This window comes from Stegostoma tigrinum, unplaced genomic scaffold, assembly GCF_030684315.1.
Source record: "Stegostoma tigrinum isolate sSteTig4 unplaced genomic scaffold, sSteTig4.hap1 scaffold_57, whole genome shotgun sequence".
NCBI lineage: Eukaryota > Metazoa > Chordata > Chondrichthyes > Orectolobiformes > Stegostomatidae > Stegostoma > Stegostoma tigrinum.
The window spans coordinates 888,632-901,547 of record NW_026728505.1 but is presented as its reverse complement, the minus strand read 5'-3'; the positions used below and the strand labels follow the sequence as shown (position 1 = coordinate 901,547).

The 12,916-nt window shown below is 43.9% G+C and overlaps 1 long non-coding RNA gene across 1 annotated transcript; it reads left to right on the top strand.

Moving 5' to 3' along the window:
* Positions 1–1,399: 1,399 nt before the first annotated feature.
* Positions 1,400–12,513, top strand: LOC132208901 (uncharacterized). Its single transcript, XR_009445006.1, has 3 exons — positions 1,400–1,443; positions 6,560–6,659; positions 12,225–12,513. It is a non-coding gene; the product is annotated as an uncharacterized LOC132208901 (long non-coding RNA).
* The last annotated feature ends 403 nt before the right edge of the window (positions 12,514–12,916 follow it).

Here is a 12,916-nt window from a genome sequence, read left to right as displayed (position 1 = left end):
TCAAAGACATTTTTCCCTCCCCACCCTTGCTTGCCTTCCGGAGAGACCAGTCTCTCCGTGACTCCCTTGTCCGCTCCACACTGCCCTCCAACCCCACTACTCCCAGCACCTTCCCCTGCAACCAAAGGAAGTGCTACACTTGCCTCCACACCTCCTCCCTCTTCTCCCCCCCCCCCCCCCCCCCCCCCCCCCCATCCCAGGCCCCAAGAAGACTTTCTACATCGAGCAGATGTTAACCTGCACATCTGCTAATGTGGTATACTGCATCCCCTCTACCCGTTTAGGCCTCCTCTACATTGCGGAAACCAAGCGGAGGCTTGGGGACTGCTTTGCAGAACACCTACGCTCAGTTCGCAAGAAACAACTGCACCTCCCGGTCGCGAACCATTTCAACTCCCCATCCCATTCCTCAGATGACATGTCCATCCTGGGCCACCTGCAGTGCCACAATGATGCCACCCAAGGGTTGCAGGAACAGCAACACATATTCTGCCTGGGAACCCTGCAGCCCAATGGTGTCCATGTGGATTTCAGAAGCCCCAAAATCTCCCCTCCCCCAACTTCATCCCAAAACTAGCCCAGCTTGTCCCTGCCTCCCTAACCTGTTCTTCCTCTCTCCTATCGCCTCCTCCCATCTCAAGCTGCACCCCTATTTCCTGCTTACTAACTTCATCCCACCCCCTTGACCTGTCTGTCCTCCCTGGACTGACCTATCACCTCCCTACCTCCCCACCTCTCCTCATCTTTACCTGCTCCATGCCCGCCTCTTTAACTTGTCTGTCTCCTCTCCAAATATCTTTTCTCTCCATCTTTGATCTGTCTCCCCCTCTCTCCCTATTTCGTTCAGAATCCTCTTCCCCTCCCCCATTTCTGATGAAGTGTCCAGGCCCAAAACGTCAGCTTTCCTGCTCCGAAGATGCTCCTTGGCCTGCTGTGTTCATCCAGCTCCACACCTTGTTATCTTGGATTCTCCAGCATCTGCAGTTCCTATTATCTCTTATCCAAGAGAAATGTTTGTTTCTTATGGATTTTTTTTCCCAGACTGTTGGATCATAGCAGCTCACACTGCTCTTGCTCACTTCTGTGCTCCCTGATCACCTTTGTTGGTGTCTAATCTCTTCAGTCTGTAATGATGGATAGATTTGATCTCTGTAGTATTCTACTGTAATTTCCTTGTACCTTTTTTGTGAATAAATTTTCCACTGCTGCCCACCCCCTGACCATGTGCTGCTCTCTTACCAGATTAATTTTTGAATGGTATCTTTCACAGTCAGGAAATATTTTCCCAGAAAGAGAGTGTATTTTTCTTCCATTTCAGACCACCAAATTCTACAGCGTTTTTATCTGTGTCATTCATTTTGCACTTCTGCAACATTTACTGTGTGTTTCTCCAATCCACAGATACCAGCGATCGTTGCCAAAGCCCTGTTACCTGTGGGGAAGGTGATGTTTAACTTTCGTGTGCTACTGCAGTTCGTATGATGAAGGTGCTCTCTCAATGCTCCATTTGAGAAGTTACAGATCATTCATCTAGCGATACTGAAGAGCTACTGGTGTATGTCCAAATCAACAAACAATTTGTATTTTTATCATGTTTTATAATTTCACAAAAATATTATCAACAAACTTTTGACGTAAGGCCATATTAGGTCAGGTGACCAAAAAGTTACCAAATCTACAGGTTTTCCTGACTCTCTCAAGGAAAGCAAACCTAAGAGGTTTATCAGGGGAATTCCAGATCACGTTTTCTGGCAACTTTAGAAACAGCCTCCAATAGTGAAGGGATGATTAAACGCATTGTTGGAGTCTGGAACTAAATGAGTTATCGAAGTCTTGAAGGTTGTTTGGTGCAGGGAGATAGGGCTCATCACAGCCAGGAATTAAATCAAGGATGAGAATTTTAAATTGTTGCTTATAAATAGGAGCCTTTGTCGGTCAGGGAGCACAGCAGTGATGGTGAACAGGTCTTGGTACAAATGAACTTGTGTGCAGCAGAATTTTAGGTATTCTTGAGGTTGCAGGGATGTTGAATGTGGGAGGCCAACTGGCAGTGAATTTGGATAGTTAAGCCTAGAGATAACATAGGAATAGATGAGAGGTTCAGCAGATGAGCTGAAACTGAGGTGTCACTGTCAGTCATTGTCACTGAAGTGGAAGTAAGTGGTTTTTGTGCAGGGCTCTGCAGTTTACCCTCACCTCACCTCAGGAATTCAGCTGCTTGTGAATTTGCGGATCAAGTCTGTAATAAGATCAGGAACCGAGTGCCCACCGTGACCCAAACTGGGTGTCACTGAGCAGGTTACTGCTGAGTAAGTGCTGCTTAATAGTGCTGTTGACAACACCTTCCATCACTTTACTGATGATAGAGAGTAGACTGCTTGAGGGGAAATTGGTCGGATTGGATTTTCAATGTTTTTGTGCTGAACAGACCTGGGCAGTGTCCCAAATTGTTAGTAGATGCCAGCACTGTAGCAGGACTGAAATAGTTTGGCTTGGATGCTAGCAAGCTCTAGAGCACTAGTCATCGCTACTATTGCCAGAGTGTTGCCAGGGCCCATAACCTTTGCACTGTTCATTCATTTCTTTAATATTATGTGAAATGAATCAAATTGGATGAAAACTCACATCCCTGATGTTGGGGACCTCTGGAGAAGGCTGAGATGAATCATCCAGTTGGCACTTCTGGCTGAAGATTGCTGCAGACTTGTCTTTTGCATGGATAGGTTGGGCTCCTGTGTCGGGTAAAGATGGGGATTTTTGGCATTCTTCCTCCAGTGAGTTGTTTAATTGTCCATCCCCGTTCACGACTGGGATTTGGCAGAACTGCAGAGCTTGCATCTGGTCTATTGGTTATGGGGTGGCTTAGCTCTAACTCTTGCTGCTTATGCTATTTGGCATGCAGAGAGTCCTGTTTGGTGGTTTTACCAGGTTGGCACCTTATTTTTAGGTATGCCTGGTGCTGCCCTTGGCATGCCCTCCAATACTCTCCATTCAACCAGTGTTGGTCCCCTGGATCAATGGCAATGGCTGTCTGTAGGATATGCTGGGCCATGAGGTTACAGATTGTGCTGGAGAAGGTCTGCTACTGTTGCAGTCTCTCTCAAAGCCTCATAGATATCTGGTTTTGAGCTCCTGTGTCTGTTCCAAGTCTGTCCCTTTTAGCTGAAGTTAGTGCCACCCAACGCAATGGGGGTATTATCAAGTTTAAGATGAGGCTTTGTCTCCACAGGACTGTGCGGTGGTTGCTGTTAACAATCCTGTCATGGACAGATGCCTCTGCAGCTGGGAAATTGGTGATGATGAGATCAGCTATATTTTCCCCGTTTGGTGCGTCAGCACCTGCTGCAGTCCCAGCCAAGCAACTTTGTCCTTCAGGACCCGACCAGCCTGATTGGTAATCCTCCTGCAAACTACTCCTGATGTGGACATTGAGTACATTTAGTGCTATTCACACTCGCAGTGCTTCCTCCAAGTGCTGTTCAACATGGAGTTTTTTGTTTCTTAAAATTCACTCTTGGGATGTGGAAATCGCTGGCTGGACCAGTGTTTATTACCTGGAAGGCATTTAAGAGTCAAGCACATCATTATGGGTTTGGAGTCAGATGTCATCCAGACCAGGTAAGGATGGCACATTTCCGGAAAGGACAGAAGTGAACCAGATGGGTCTTTCCTGATAATTGGCAATGGTTTCATGGTCATCATTAGAATCTTAGTTCCAGATCGTTATTTAATTCATGTTTCACCATCTGCCATGGCAGGATGCAAACCCAGGTCCCCAGAATGTTATCTGGGTCTCTGGATTAATAATCTAGCGATAATACTACTGCTGATTTATCAACCAAGGGAGGATGGTACATGGTAATCAGCAGGAGCCATGAGACTTCCAGGCGTCAGAGTCAATGTTGAGTACTCCCAGGTCAAATAATCTGGTCAGAATAGCACTGTGCTGTCACGTCTGCTGGGACAGGGCTTCACTGAGGACAATGATAGTGGTGTGTGTCATTGTTTGCCAGGTATGTTTCCATGAGTCTGACACTGTTCCTTGACTCGTCTTTGAAGCGGCTCTCCAAATTTTGCCACTAGCCCCCAGATATTATTAAGCAGGAGTTTGGGGGGCCGATAGGGCTGATTCTGCAGTTGTCTTTCCTAGTTCCCTGGTAGATGCCAAATGGGCCACCCAGCTTCATTCCTTTGTTGAAACTTTGCAGTGATTTGCAACTGAGTGGCTTGCTGAGGTTGGCAAATTTCTTTCCCCGAAGGACATTAGATTTTTTTTTCTCTCTGTCATCAGCAATCGTTGTCATGGCAACCAGTTGATTCTTCCAGTTTTTTTATTGAATTCAAATTCCACCATCTGCTGAGATAGGATTCGAACCTGGACTTCTGTTGTACATTTTAATATTCTGGATAAAAGTTAGTCATCAGGTTTGTTCACTCATTTTTAAATATCACTAACACAGGCATTGTTTCTTTGCAAAACACTGTCCATCATCCTGTCTCCTCCATCCTCCCCTCCAACAGCAAGTGAAGGAGACACATGCAGTTTCTATGTCACTAAGATTGAGACAATCCAATCAGCTGCCTCTGCTGCTTCCCTCTCTTCCACAAGCCCACCAAACCAAATTGCCTAGCATGTTGCTCCTCGTTTTAGGCTTAAACTTGCATCTTTGTCCAGTTTCATGTCAAGCCTTAGCAGAGCTCATCTTAACCCTTTGCCCTATTCTCACTAAACTACAAATATTCCAACTCTTATTTCTCCTCCTCCTCCTCCTCCTCCTCCTCCCTGCCTCTTCCCCCATGCCAATTCACAGATATTGTTACTTGTTCTGTCTGTTTCTCTTTTCTGGTTATGTCCTTCTCACCCATTCTGTTTAAAACCAATGTTCGACCTCACCGTCATTGGAAAATCCCACTCCATCTCTCTTTCCTGTCTGAAATCCATGTAGTAAATGTCCCTCAAGGATCTATCCTTGGCCCATGCTGTTTCTCACCAACATACTTCCAGGAGGTGAGATCTTCCACAAGCACTGTGTTAACTTTCACATGTATTCTACAATGTTCAGATCTAACTCGTCTCCATCACTTTGCTCTACTGTTACTCAATTATAAAACTGCTTATCATGCTTCCACTACTTGATTAGCTGAAATTTCCTCCAATAACACTTTGTGATAGTAAAACACATTGCCTTCAGTTATTATTACAAATTATTTTTCCTTACTATTGTACTGAATCCATCCCTCTCATTGGGAACTGTCTGAGGCTGAACTGCACCCTTCTCAATAATGCACTCATATCTGGTCTCAAGATGAACATCTGACCGTACATTTCAATCACAAATGCCAGAAATTTCAATCTCTAAAATGCTCCTTCTGTCCACCTCACTCCAGCTCATTTGCGACTGAAACCCCTTACCCATGTTTGTGTTGCCTTAAGCTTGACAATTCCGAAAGAGAACCCTCTCTTCGCTGCCTTATCAAGAATCTGCTCCCACGATGAGAAATATTCCCTCAGCATTTATCCTGTCAACTCCCTTGAGAATCCTCTATTTTTATTTAGAACATCTCTCATTCTTCAAAAAAATCTAGTTAGTATATTCCAGACCTGTTTAGTCTTATCTTAAAACATAATCCCTCCAAACCAATGATCATCTTAGTTCATCTTCTTTGAAATGCCTCCAGTGAAGTTATACACTTGCTCGAATAAGTGGACCAAAAAAGCTGCTCACATTCTTCCAGATGTGGTCTTGCCAGCAAGTTGTATGTTTGTCCTAAGACATGTATTCCAAACTCTTCTACCTCAAACACCTTGACATAAGGATAACATCCCATGACCCTTCCCGATTACCTGTTGCAACTGTGTGCTCGCTTCATGCTTCCTGCACAATTATTCCTGAATCCCTTTTGTATTGCAGTTTTCCACAGTTTTTACATTTTTAAATAACACTGTTCTTTGGTCATGTCCTCAAAAAATAGCAACTTCACGTTTTCCCAAATTATACTCCATTTGCCGACTTGTCGCACATTTATCAATATCTCTCCATAAACTCTAACCCTCATGGAACTTGACTGTTATCCCTTTTTATGAGATCCTCCCTCATTCTTCTCATCTTTTTGTTGGGAGCACTGGGCAACATGACACATACGTAATTGCTGCCTTTTTAAGGGGCGTTTTTTCAAATGACTGGGAGAAGCTGACTGCCCATTTCTCAGAATCGAGACAACTTGTTCATCAAGTTGCATTGGGCCGGAAAAGCTGATGTCTCATTGTGGCAGTGCAGCAGCACAGAAGGAAAGAAAAGGAAGCAAATCCTGCTGCCTGCATCTCACTAAATCTTGGCCATTCTTTGCCTTGTGTCAAACACCTGTTGTTCTGTTCAGTGACATGAAGCCCCAATGTGGAAATTCCTAGAAACCCAAATAGAAATCCCTCGAATCAGCTGCTGACTCCCACAAGGAATAATGTGCAGCAGGAACAATGCACAGTTACCCTCGGCCAGGAGGAGGGGATGTTGTGGATTTCTACTCTGACAGTGATGGATTTTATGAATTTGTGTTACAGGATATTACAAGTGGACTTTCAGGTAGGAAGCTCAATAATTGTAACACCAAACTCTGACAGAATTACTCAATTCATCAGGACCTGGATATTCGCATTGTGTGTGAGTATTGTGTTCCTGCTCATTCCCATTTGCCATGTAAAATTTCTCTCTTATTACTCCATTCTCTCAATAGATCTTTCCTACAACTTTCAATATATGTCCTGTAGTCCTTTTTTATGGCCAGTTGAGTGTACGTTTTACCATTCTAATGTTTATCTTTTGTAAACACCTCCTATCAAAGGTCCCCTCAAAATCCTTTGTTACAAGGAGATCAATCTTAGTTTCCCCAAGCACCTGATTACCCAATGACAGTTTGCTTCTTGTGTGTAAGGCACTCATCCACTTTTCATTTCCACTTACCTGCATGAGTACAGCCCCAACAATATTGAAGGAAGTTAACATCCTCCAGATGAAGCAGTGTCGGAGTGGTGTCCCATCCACCACATTCAACATTCCCCTCTACACCACTGAGGCAAAGTGGCATCACTGTGCCTAAGGTGAAGTCACCATTATCCTACCTGACCATAGGGCTGGTTTAACCTGAAGATTACCACACCCCAGGCAAGGGGAGAGGTTGTGAAGGAGAGTCCATCTATTGTAGATGGATATTCTCAATACGTACCAGCAATACCTAAGTCACATGAAATTATAACTTTTAAAAAAAAACCCTATCCATGCAACTAAAAACCCTCTTCCTACAAACCATTCTGTTAAATCTCCTCTGCCCCCTGTCAGGGACCCTCCCGTCCTTCACAGTGTGTGGGGGGGGGGATCTTTGGTTTGCACAGACTCAGCTCGTCTCTGTTCCTGTCTGTGATGTCATCATGCTGTGACAATGGCACTGAGCCTCACTGTCTGTGAGGGTGGTAGGCACCGAGATCCTCATAGCGTTTAAGGCATATTTAGATGCCCACTTGTGATGCCAACGCAGACAGGTCTATAGGCCAAGTGCTGGAAAATTAGATTAGAATAGTTAGGGTGTGGTTTTTAACCAGCCCAGGCTGGATGGGCCACAAAGCCTTTTTCTGTACTGTAGACCTCCGAGACTCTTCACATAGGAAGATGCCCAGCAATATTTCAAGTTATTTCAGAAAATGAGATATTAGAATAAATGACTCATGATTGGTCAGTGTTTTTGGGAGAAAAGTGAGGTATAGAGGTAAAGCGGTTGACTTCAATTCTGGGGCCTGAAGCCCAGGAAATTGAAAGTACTGCCATCATGTGGATGAATAAAAATAAGGATTGTATTAGAGGAAAGAAATATCGTTCTTGTATCATTGATCTGTGAGGCTGGATGATATGTGAGACAGGAAGGGTTCTGAGACTGGAGAAGACTACAAAAATAGAGAAAAGTGAGCTTGGAGGAGATTACAGAAATGGGGAAGATTGTGAGGCTGGAGGAGACCAGACGAAGGGAGGTTTGTGACGGTAAAGACAATTATAGAGCTAAAGAAGTTTGTGGGCTGGAGGAGATGACAGATAAGGTGGTCTGTGAGACTGGAGGAATCTAGATAGATGGTGTGAGTTGAGGCTGGAGGGGGATTCCACAGATGTGAAGGGTGTTGAGGCTCGAGAACGATGCCTGCAACACTGCAGGTAGCGAGGCTTGAGGGCATGATCTGGAGGGTAGTGAGGTCTGAGGTATGATTCCTGCAGTAGGGAGGGTAGTGAGGCTCCAGGGTGGATTATCATCATAACAGCACAGTGGTGTACTTCCAGCACATGGAGTGCAGCAGTAATAGAAAGTACCACTTTCTCCAAATCGAATCAAAGTGGAAATCAATATTTGCCTGTGCAGCAAAGGCCACGTCCCGTAAGTAAATTAAAATTGATGTGTCTCTGGTTTGGAGAGAGTGAACAGAAGCTCAGGTAATTCTCCATTGTAGCAATGTTTGGTAACTGTGGAGTACAACATTCAGATAATTGGCAAAAAATGCAGAGTGAAAATGTGAAGAGTGTTTGACTCCGCAAGTTCCCAGGATCTGGAACAGTCTGAATGGCAGCTGGATGCAGATTTAGCAGTTATTCTCAAGAGAGTTGGGATTTAACTTTTCAAGGAATGATGGGCAAATGGTGGGGGAATTGTTTCAGTTTTGCAGCACCTCCCAGAGTGAGAGTGAAGCCTTTGACATGATTCCACATGGTAGACTGATGCGTAAAGTTAGATCACATGTGATTCAGGAAGAGCTTGCTAATTGGAAGCAGAATTGGCTCAGTTGGAGGAGAGACCGTGGTGATGGAGGATTTTTCAGAGTGGAGTTCTGTGACCAGCATGTTCCACAGCATTTGGCACAGGGTCCACTTTTGTTTCTCATTTATATTAATGATTTGGATGAGAATTTAAGGGACAAGATTAGTAAGTTTGCAGATGATACTAGAATTAGTGGTATGAAATGTTGGTATAGTGGTCAGTGAAGGTTATCGAAGATGACAGCAAGATCTTGATCAATTATGTCAATGGGTTGAGGAGTGGAGGATGAAGTTCAATTTGAATAAATGTGAGACATTGTATTTCAGTAAAATGACCAGGGTAGGACTTGCACAATTGATGGTTGCACCCAGGGTAGTGTTGTGGAACAGAGAAATGCTGAGATTCAAGTGCATAATTCTTTGAAGTTTATGTAGACAAGTAGACAGAGTGATTAATAAGTTGTTTAGCTCACTTGCTTTCATTGCTCAGACCTGAGAGTCTCAGAGTTGGGATGTTATGTTGAGGTTGTACAGGACATTGTTTTGGCTTCATTTGAGGTATTGTGTGCAGCTCTGGTCGCCCTGTTACAGGACGGACATTATTATTAAACTGGAGACAGCTCAGAATAGACTTGCTGGGATGTTGCCAGGAATGGAGGGCTTGATTATCAAATAGACGGCCAAAGCTGGCACTTTTCTCACTGCAGCATAATGGGTTAACGAGTGGCCTTAGAGGTTCATAAAATCGTGAGGGCACAGATTATGCAAATAGCAAGGGTTTATTCCCAAGGTTGGCTGATTTCAAGACAAGCGGACATGTGTGTAAGGTGAGAGGAGAAAGACATATTTAAAAAGATATGAGGGAAACTTTTATTTTTATGGAGTTGTCCATGTGTGGAACAAACTTTCAGAGGAAGTGGCAGATACAGGTACAGTCACGTTGTTTAAAAGACATTTGAATTAGGACATAGACAAGAGAGGTTTAGAGGAGTATATGCCAGATACAGGCAGATGTGATCAGTTTAAAATAAAACTTATTTATTTAATATACATTTCAAAATTCTAAATTGGAGTAAGGCCAACTTTGACATTGTTGGGCAGGAACTTGCAAAAGATGATCGAGAGAGGTAATATGCAGGTCAAGGAATGCTTGGAAAGTGGGAGGTCTTCAAAACTAAAATAAGGAGAGCCCAGACACAATATGTTGCTGTTCATATGAAGGGCAAGGCTGGTAAATGTAGGGGATACTGGCTGACTGGAGAAATTGAGGCTGTGGTCAAGAAAAAGGCGGCAGCACATGTCGGGTATTGACAGCAGGAATTGGGTCAATCCCTCGAAGTACAAGGGCAGTAGGAGTATACTCGAGAAATCAGGACGGCAAAAAGGAGACATGAGCTATCTTTGGCAAATCAAGTTAAGGGGAATCCCAAGAGATTCTGAAACTTCATTTGGGACAAAAAAGCAACTAGGGAGAAAATAGGGCCCCTTTTAAAGATCAACAAGGCTGTCTGTGTGGAACTGCAGGCTGAGATAGTGAATGAGTATTTCACATTAGTATTTACTGCAGAGAAGGATATGGAAGGTAGAGAACATGGAGACATAAATAATGAGTCGTGAAAAGTGTCTATATTACAGAGATCTAGGTGCTGGATGTCTTAAAATGCATAAAGGTGGATAGGTTCCTGGCACCTGATCAGGTGTTACCCACAAACTCTGGGAGAAGCTGGGGAAGTAATTGCTGGCCCCTTGCTGAGGTATTTGTATCACTGACACTAGTGAAGTGCCAGAAGGCCGGGTGGCTAATGTGGTGCCATTCTTTAAGGAAAAGCCACGGGACCATCGACCGTTGAGCCTGATGTCAGTGGTGGGTAAGTTGCTGGTGGGGATTCTGAGGGACAGGATTTGCATGTGTTTAGAGAAGCAAAGACTGATTAGGGATAGTCAACATGGCTTTGTGAGTAGGAAATCTTGTCTCACTTAATTGATTGAGTTTTTTGAAGAAGTGACAAAGAAGATTGAAGAAGGCAAAGCAGTGGACATTGTCTATTATGGACTTCAGCAAGGCATTCACCAAAGCTCCACATGACAGATTGGTTAGCAAGATTAGATCAAATGGAACCCAGGGAGAGTTAGCTATTTGAAACAAAATTGGCTTGAAGGTAGGAGACAAGATTATGGTCAGCCGGGGGGGGAGCGGATTCAGTCTAGATGACTATGAACAGCAGTGTGCTGCAAGAATCGGTGCTGGGTCCACTGCTTTTTTAATCATTGATGCAAATCATGTGGAATGAATATTGGAGGAATGGTTAGTAAGTTTGCAGATGACACTAAAATTGTTGTTGTAGTAGACAGCAAAGGCGTTTACTTCCCAAGCACAATGGGAACGTAATCACATGGGTTGATGGGCCAAGGAGTGATAGAAATAAGTTTTTAGTTCAGCTAAATGTGAGCGATTGCATTATGGTAATGCAAATCAGCGCAGGACTTAAACAGTTAATGATGAGGCCCTGGGGACTGTTATGCAACAGGGACTCCTTGGGGTGCATGTGCACAGTTCCTTGAAGGTGGATTGCAGGTACAGAAGGTAGTGAAGATGATATTTGCTATGCTTGCATTTATTGGTCAGTGCATTGAGCGTAGGAGTTGGGAGGTCAATGTTATAGGCTGAACAAGGCCTTGATTATGCTGCTTTTGGAATACTGTGTTCAGTTCTGGTCTCCCTGCTATAGGAATGATGCTGTTGAACTTGGCAGGATGCAGAAAAGATTTACAAGGATGTTGCAAGAGGTGGAAGTTTTGAGCTGAAGGGAGAAGTTGAATATGCTGGGTCTATTTTCCCTGGAGCATTGAAGGCTGACTGGTGACCTTATAGAGGTTGTTAAAATTATGGTGGGCGTAGGGTGAATGGCCAAGATTGTTTTCCCAGGTTAGGGGAGACTAGAACTAATAACATTGGCTTAAGCTGAGAGGGAAAGTCTTAAAAGGGAACCAAAAGAACTGCAGATGCCTTAAATCTTAAAAAAAAACAAATTTGCTGGAAAAGCTCAGCAGGTTTGGCAGCATCTGTGGAGGAGAGAAGAGTTTCGGGTTCTGAGGAAGCGTCACCGGTCCTGAAATGTTAACTTTTTTTCCCTCAACAGATGCTACAGGCCTGCTGAGCTTTTCCAGTGAATTTGTTTTTTTTTTAAAAGGGAAAGTGGGTGGTGCCTGTGTAGAATGAGCTGCCAGAGGAACTGGTGGAAGCTGGTACAGTTACCCATCCAGATACCTTTTAAATGTTGTATGTGAATAGGAAGGGTGTAGCAGAATATAGGTCAAATGCTTGCAAATGGGATTAGATTAATTTGGGATATCTAGTCAGCGTGGACAACTGGGACCAAAGGGATTGTTTTGTGCTGTACAACGCTGACGAAGCATTTTTTGTTTTCATTTCAGATTTCCACAATTTTACTTCTGCACTATTCTTAGTCTTTCAGAGGGATCGAAAGGTTGAGTTACAGATCTATACAATGACTGTCCTTCCTCGCTGGCTCCCCCACCTCTCTCTTTTGGTAGTTTTATGCAAACACTGACTGGATCCCTTACCTGGAGGATATTTATGAATGAATTTGTTCTAATGGTGATCCAGCATTTTCCCCAAGTATCGCTCCACACATGCCCAGAGAATTTCTCAGTTTCACAATCTGTGTCCTTCTAGTTTCTTACTCGCTACACTTAACTTTCTGTCTGAAAGTATAGTCTGCAGTTGGAGAATTTAAACAGGTCTGACGGTCACTTTGTTTATCACAACCCAATTATCTCAGGATTTTGAACAATGAAGGAAAAAGCAGCACTCACATTGGGGAGAAATGCACATGGTGTGTGTGTTGAAGAGTCTGTGAAGATTCATCTGAAATGTCCGAACACCAGTGCAGTGACACTGGGAGACAGAGTGTGGAAATGTGCAGATTGCAGGAAGGAATTTCTTCATCCATCCCAGCTAGAAACTGACCACCAGATTCACACTGGAGAGAGACCATTGACCTGTTCTGCATGAGGGAAAGGCTTTGCTGATTCGAATTCCCCGCTGATACACCAGCGAGTTCACTCTGGGGAGAGACCTTTCATGAGCTCTGAGTGTGGGAAGG